Raw genomic sequence first — 8,354 nt, 5'->3', positions numbered from 1 at the left:
AAAACCCAGCTTTCCCTATAATAACGTGCTGTCAGTATAAAGACAAACTGTAGATCTGTAAAGACTTATACACTGAAGAAAACTATACTGCCTATGAATGTATGTTAATACAGAATATAAAGATAACTGCTGTCGTCACTTATTGCAACGCAAAACCACATGCAACTGTGTTTCCAACTGGCAACTCTGTGTGTGTGTGTGTGTGTGTGTGTGTGTGTGTGTGTGTGTGTGTGTGTGTGTGTGACAAAATGTGTTGAGAAAAGCACAAAGAAGACAGAAGGAAAGATGGAAAGTGAAAGGAGCAACTCATTTTCAGCCCCTGGGCCATGCCACACACACACACACACACGCACACACACACACAGACACACACACATGCAGCCCTACAGACAGACATCCACACATTTCAATAAAATTGTCCATTTCCTGTGTCTTTCAGCTGCATTATTACGTGGCCACAGAGTGCAGTGCCATGCCAGTGTGTGTGTGTGTGTGTGTGTGTGTGTGTGTGTGTGTGTGTGTGTGTTGTGTGTGAGGTACATTCCACCCCGAGCGCCTCCACCCCCCCGGCTTCAGACACCCTCAGCCATCATTTACACGGCAGTTATCACTCTGCGGCGGTGTGTTCTAAATGGCTGCTTGGAGCCGCGGCGCTGCCGTGATTAAAAGTGCTCGGTGGAGTGAGTTTCGAAGGAGTGAAGCAGAATCGCCCGTCCTCTCAGAGACCTCCTGGTCTGGGGGCCACGGTGGCAGGAACATCAGGCTGGAGAAGGGATTACACTCAAATGCAGCCCACATGGCACAAGATTTTCTCCCCTCCTCCACCTCCTCCACCTCCTCGCGTCTCCCCGCTGCTTTCTTTGCTGTTTCTCACCCACAATTCGCTAGTTTGCGAATCCCCCACAGACAGAAGACGAGGTTAAGACAAGATTTATGATCTGATTATGGTTGGCACATTAGATTGACTGATTGATTGAATAATTGATCTGTTTATTTAAGTGTCAAAGATGATTGCTGGCCAGCCCTCACATGCGCATTAGATGGATAGATAGATGGATGGATGGATGGATGGATGGATGGATAGATAGATAGATAGATAGATAGATAGATAGATAGATAGATGTTCCATCATCAGTAATTCTTAAACTGAACATGACTTCTGCGCTGGAACAAGCGTTTCGGAATGAGTCATTGCAAACAGCATGTGTGGACAACATTAGGACCAGGATAGTCTCAGGTCATATTCACACAGCCGTCAGTTGCATTAGCTATCAACAGCCCCATCTCTGTTTAGGATAACTCACGGCTTAAGCTACAGCAGCTAAACATTGTAGTGATTTAAAGTAAATAATGTTTGTTCCATCATTTTTGCATTTCAGTAATGCACTTCACGAAGAAGAAAAAAACTAAAAGTGGGAAAAAAAAACTACTTCTACAATGTACAGAAGCAGAAACCTACAGCTCTGCTGAAAGTAACTTTCGACTGGGAAAGTAGAGCAGCAAGCTGGAGCTTGTCAGGCTGGTAGGGCGGCTCTTACAAAACCCTGTCTGCCTCTGGTTTTTATGTGTACTTTGGAAGTAATCAACAGGTTCTTAACAGGCGGTCTAACACCAGTTAGTCAGGGCTAAAGAAATTGCGGTCCATATGCTGGGGTCCAGACTGTGAGGAGCATTACAATAATCAGCAAAATAACAAAAATATGTTCCACTTGGGCTCCAGCAATTCACCGTTAATCCTTCTTTAAATGCAATCATCCTCGCGAAATCAGAAAACTCATGTACGACCCAGTTCTTGGAAGAGGAGCACTGCGCATTCTGTTTTTTGTTCTCTCTGATGGCAACAGCAACAGAAACACGTCTGAAAAGTAGTAACATATCCAGCAAACTAACCTACTGAAATGCGTCAATTTCAGTGCCAAGCTAGCTCCAATAGACTGACAGCAATCTGAAATGGTTCTGCAGTCTATGGCGAAATGACTTTAGTCCAAATGTGAGCATTGAAAGGTCGTCAACGATGGAGGAATTGGCAGAGAGGCCAACGCAGAAGTGGCAAAGACCTGCGTTCTAGTTGGCCAGCAGGGGGGGACCACCGAAAGTGGTTGCAAAAAAAAAGACTTGAACTGACTGACTGTCAGTCTTGATTTCATTCTTCATTTCTTTGTTCAGGTCGCCATTAGCTTCGACCGCTGTGGTCGCTAATCCTCCTGGGGTACACAGTCAGGGAGCACAAAATTCAGTCAAAGTAAAAGAAAATAAACAAAATGAAATAAATAAATAGGCCGGGAAGTCCTTTTGGTTCAATGTGGTCTAAATTTGAGTAAAAATGGCCTTGAAATTGTGGGCGTGGCTACATTTTTGTAGCCAGGGGCAGACGGCCTAACATTCGGGTCAGTCATAATATATTAAAATAATATATATATAAATAATTTATCAGAAGGCTGCCAATAAAAGGAATTGGCCAAAGCCCTAAGGGTTATTTTGGCCTAACCTGAACCATCATAGGATTAACTAAATAATTCACAATAAAACATCAGTACTAGTACATCATTAGAAAAAACACACAATAGCTTAAACTGAAGAATCAAATTTCATTGTAACCTTTGATAATTTTGAATTTTTAAAGTCTTTTTGAAAACTAACATAGAAGCACACATCTTTATTTCATCATTTAGTCCATTCCATAATTTTACACCTAAAACTGACACACATCTGTACTTGAGATTTGTTCTGACTTCGTGAGTTTCAAACATTAGCAATCCCCTTAAGTTCTAAATCCTCTGCCTTCGCTTAAACATATTTTGAAAACAGGAATTTTCTTATTTACCAGTCGAAACATAATTTCTAATGCTTTTGAATATACAATATACTGAAATATTAATATGCGTTGGTATCCAACTTCATTTATTACCCTAACAGCTCTTTCCTACAGTTATTATAAATATTGGATCTAGGTTCGTTTCATATGCATTTTCCCAAATTTCAACACAGTATGTCACATAAGGCGACACAAAAAAGGAAAAGAAAGAAAAGAAAAGTAGGCCCTGTGATGAACTGGCGACCCTGCCTTCGCCCTATATGACAGCTGGGATGGGCTCCAGCAGAACCCTGTGACCCTGAGCTCGGGAATAAGCGGGTCTGGAAGATGAATGAATGAATGATGTTTTATGCGAGGCTTCCGGACAAAATTTTTCGTCTATTATTACTCCCAACAACTTGGTTTCCTAAACTCTTTCAATTTCAACACTATTTAAATTCACTTTCACCTCAGTGTTAGTCCTCCTACCACCAAATAACATACATTTAGTTTTCCTTTCATTTAGCAATAGCTTATTTAAAGCAAACCATTTGTTTAACTTTGCCAATTCTATTTCTACAGATTTGAACAACTCCTTGATGTTCTCTCCAGAACAAAATAAATTAGCATAATCTGCAAACATATTTTAATGTATTGCTTACGGTAAAAAAAAATATTGTTTATATAAAGTATAAATAACTTTGGTCCCAAAACTGAGCCTTGTGGAACTCCACAGGCGTTATCAAGACATTGTCAAGAGTAGAGAGCATTGAGATCCAGACAAGACCAAGACTGTATATATCAAAGAAAAATCACAGCAAAACAAAAAAAAAATGATGTATCTTTTTTAAATTCAAGTCTGCTTCAACATTTAAGGGCATTAAGGGAACAGAACAGCAAGGTATCTTTCAATACTTTTCTTGAACATCTTGCTGCCTTGCCAGCTATTTTGAACCAGTTAAAAAAAAACATTTTTTTTTTGCTTGATAAAATTAAAAATAGATTAACTAGGAATAAGGTGGTGTGTCACTCTGGGATTGTCATCGCAGCGTTGGCTGAGTATTGACTGAGTCTTTTGATCAAAAATCCGTCCGGTCCAAGATCGAGACTTGCCTCAGATTCCAAATTGAGACCAACGCCCTTACATAGTAGTCTGGAGACCAGGACCAATCTTGAGTACTACGACACTTAACGTTTGCAGTAAGTCAATGTAATACTTTATTCACCTGGTGTGCTGGTATCAACTACTGCGCTCACTCAGTTCTTCCCCTCGAATGCAGCGACTTCAAGCAAACCTCGAGGTCCCGGCGTTGCCTGTCGTCCGGCCTCCTCTGCCTGTGTGGGTTGTGGGTCCAGTGAAGGGTTAATGTGCAGGTTGGCTTGAAAATAATGCCCTCTTGCTGTTGGAGGCCAGGAGAAGACTGGCTGTGGCCCAGGGCCTGGCCCTCCCAGTCCTCGCTCAAACTCCCAGATCTCTTCAGCATACTTCTTATATTAAAAGAAAACAAGTTACACAAATGAGACAGATGGTTCTTGTTTGTGATGACAGTTGCAATTCTTTCTCCTCCTCCTGCCCTGCCACCCCCCGCCCCCTCCCTCCTGTGCCTTCTCTGCTTTGCCTCGGTGTCTCCACTGTGTTCTGCAGTGTTGTGTAATGGGAACAGCGGGGGCCCAAAAATGTCGTCCTCTCTGCCACCAGGATGACCATGGGGCCTCCACGGCTTCATAAATTGGTGCCATGCAATCCTTTTTTATTTTGTTTTGTTTCTTTTTTTTTATTGTTGTTGTTGTTGTTTTTGTTTGTTTTTTTACCCCTGACTCTTGTGGTACCAGTCAAATGGTGGACCCACCGCCACGGGGGGAAACTTACCGAGGAATAAAATATGGGGGTTGGTGGCTGATGACTGAGGTGTAATGAGCGGGGTGACCTGCATGTTATTGTCTACATTCCCCAAATTACACACTGAGCTCCGTGGGACACGACAGACAGACAGACAGACAGACAAGAACCTGAACAATCAGCTACAGACAGAAATAAAACTGTAGCCTTCATTAGAATAGAGTAGAATGGAATGCCTTTGGGGAAATTTGCATCATATACAGTGCAAACACTTAAGGTCACTGCAAACACTTAATTAAAAGGACATAAAGAAGCACTTGATTAAAAAGAAATAAAGAAGTCAAATAAAATATTATAAAGTAAGAAAGAAAAACAAATGTTTACATCTGTATGGACGGTAGGATTATTTGCAAGCAATTTACATAAGAATGAAGATTCAAGACCCGGATCATCCATCCATCCATCCATCCATCCATCCATCCATCCATCCAGCTAACATCTCCTGCTTATGTGGGATTCCAATGTGAGCAGGGCTAAGCTGGGTTCTCTCCAGACACTTTGAAGCTCCTCCTGAGGGCCTCCTTTTGCATTTTGCAGCCAGATGGGACGAGCTATATTTGAACTACCCGTTTCAAGTTTGGATCTTATATTCTGAGTCAGCCGTCGGACATTTGTTCTTTTTTTCTTTTCTTTTTTTCGTTTTTTTTTAAGAGGCGTCCTAGAAGAAACAAAACCATGGCATGCCAACGCAACTCTGCTTTGATTTGTTCTCATGCTAAAACATTCCACCTTGTGTATGTCTGAACTCCTGCCTGGTCTGAAGGAGAATCCATCATCTGTCACTGCTCGCAGTGTGTGGCTTTGGTGAGATGTTGAGCTCGGTGTGATTCTATGTTTTTACAAAAAGCCACCTTGTACCACATGACAAAAAATCTATTTATATATATGTTTTTAAAAAGCCCCCAAAAATGTAAAATAAAAGACTATATATATATATATATATATATATATATATATATATATATATATATATATATATATATGTACATATATATATGTAATAACAAGAAATTATCCTATGAAAGATTTTATTCGGCAGCATCAATGAACTTGAAATCAGACAAAAACTTTCATGATGGTGATGATAATAATAATAATAATCACTATTGTTGTTGTTGCTATCAGAATGTCATCCATTAATTCCTTCTAGCATCTGGTCCATGATGCGCTGGAATATTTCAGGCGCACACTTGGTCCCGAAGGGCAGTCTCAGCCATCTGAACCTCCTCATCGGAGTGTTAAAAGTCAGGATGATGCTTCATCCAGCTCTATCTGGAGGAACCCAGACTTAGCATCCAAGGTGGAGCATACTGCTGCACCGGGTATGGTTGAAATCACTTCTTCTGTGGTGCACATTGGGTAATGTTCCCTTTCGATTGCTTTGTTTAAGTCACTTGGGTCACTACAGATTCTTATCTTATCTTGTCCAACTACCATAGAACTGAGCCACTCTGTGGGCTGGTCCACCTTTGTGATATATCCATCTCTCACCATCTCAGCCACTCTTGTACTTTTTCTCTGAGTGCCCAAAGTGGCCACCACCGAGCACTCTCACAAGGCATTGTGGGTATCTTGCCCAGGGACAAAACCGCTGGGACGGAGTGGGTTTCAAACCACCAACCCTTTGCTTATTGAACGACCTGCCCTACCTCCTGGGCCACCGCCACCCACGTCATGAGCAAAAACGTACGTTCAAACACAAAGCTTATGTTTATTTATTTTAATAGACACGGTTAAAATGCCTTGAATTGGTCTCAGGGAACCAATAACATCATTTTTTTAAATTTATAATTGTATTGATACAGACTAATGAGAATTGTCAAATATATTTCACAAGCAGCAGCATCTTCATAGATAGCTGTCTCTCTTTCTCCCACGCACACGCACACACACACACACACACACACACACACACAGAGGGGAGAGACGCTCTGTGAAAGTGACAACATACAAGCGAGCAGCTGAGAAGAGATTTGTCTGTCACAGCTTCATCGGGGGAAGATGCTGGTACGGGAGATCTCAGTGCACTTAGCTCACAATAACACACAACACACACACACACACACACACACACACACACACACACACACACACACACTCTCAGTGGTTGCAGCCAAGTGTCTGTCATCGGCAGGATTTGAACTGAACTGCAGAGAACTTTCCTTTAACACCTGGACATTACGTACACACACACACACACATGCACACGCGCACGCGCGCACACGTGCACGTGCATGCGGGTGAAAGTTGGTTGGAGCTTGTGTGTCACATGTATCTATTAGCCAAAACCAACCTGCCGTGTCCAAACAGTCCTTGCAGTGACCAGCAACTGCGTCACTTGATGGTTTTCTGCTTGTCAGAACTGCACTCTCTCACTCCCTCACTCACTCACACACACACACACACACACAAACAGGGGGTTTTCACAGAGGACACTCACGCGCATGCACACAGACACACAGTTGCTTTTCAGAATGGAAAAGGAGTCACGACAAGGAATCAGATGAGTCCGTTCAAGGGTGAACACGGGTGTGAAAGGCAGCAACCCTGGGAGTGAGACGGTTCACACCACGTGGACTCCATTGAACAGCAGGAACAGTCGAAGCTTCAGTTTGTGTATGGCTTAGTAGGCACTACTGTGTTGTTGTTTCCTTCACTTTACAGCTGATCTATCACCTCACTACAAGTCTCCCAGAGAGCCACTTCACAAACTTCAACACTGCTGCTCCAAAGGCTCTGGTTTAACATTTGAAGGGACCTACGTGTCTGAAATGTCCAATCCAATGTTTTTCATTGGATGAAGTTACTTAAAAAAAAAACTAAAAAAAAAAAAACTAAAGGATTCTGGAAACCTCTGTGTTTGAAGCTCTGATCTGCTGAGGTTCATAATCACAGTTTATATGAGAGAGATGTGAAATCAGATAACAGGGATTAACATAGCAGTGTGATTTCTTCTTGTTATAGATGCTCCCACATTCCGTGGGGCTTTTAATTCATCAGAGGCTTTTCTTTAAAAATAAAAAATAAAAAAAAATGTGTGTGCACGCACCTTTGCTCGGCCGTCCAGCCTTGAGGAGACGCTGCACCGGGCTGAATGCTGACTGGACGACGTCCTCCACCGAGGACAAAACATTCAGACTTCATTTGTCAAACAGCATGAAGACCAATAGAGGCCAGGTGGTGTTTCTCAGCGTTTCATGTGTGGATGGAGGAAGCAGCAGACCTGTGTGTGTGTGTGTGTGTGTGTGTGTGTGTGTGTGTGTGTGTGTGTGTGTGTGGGTGGGTTGGGAGGGAGTGGGGTAGAGGAATGCCCCTTCGTTCAGCCTGCATGATAATTAATGGCTGTCAGTGTCTCTTTAGCAGAAGGAGCTGCTGACAGACAGCTCTCCAGAATGTGTGAACACCAGTTGGATGAGGCAGCGGGCAGCAGCAGCAGCAGAGTTGATGGTTGGGGGAGGGGGTGGGGGGTGGGGGGTGCAACCGCCACATCCCTCTTTAAGACCTAGGCCACTGAAAGCCACCGGGGTAACTCACCTCATTGGCTGCCACTTATTTTTTTGCAAAATGGTAGGACATTCCAACTAAAGAACTAAAGTGAGAAGTGATCTTTCAACACCGGCATTAACCACAATGATTTGCAGTTGTGGTTTCAGACACCAA

This window comes from Nelusetta ayraudi, unplaced genomic scaffold (assembly GCF_046127955.1).
Source record: "Nelusetta ayraudi isolate G7.1 ecotype Tasmania unplaced genomic scaffold, CSIRO-AGI_Nayr_v1 ptg000017l, whole genome shotgun sequence".
In the NCBI taxonomy this organism is placed as follows: Eukaryota; Metazoa; Chordata; class Actinopteri; order Tetraodontiformes; family Monacanthidae; genus Nelusetta; species Nelusetta ayraudi.
The sequence above is the reverse complement of the archived record's forward strand: the minus strand, read 5'-3'. Positions refer to the sequence as shown.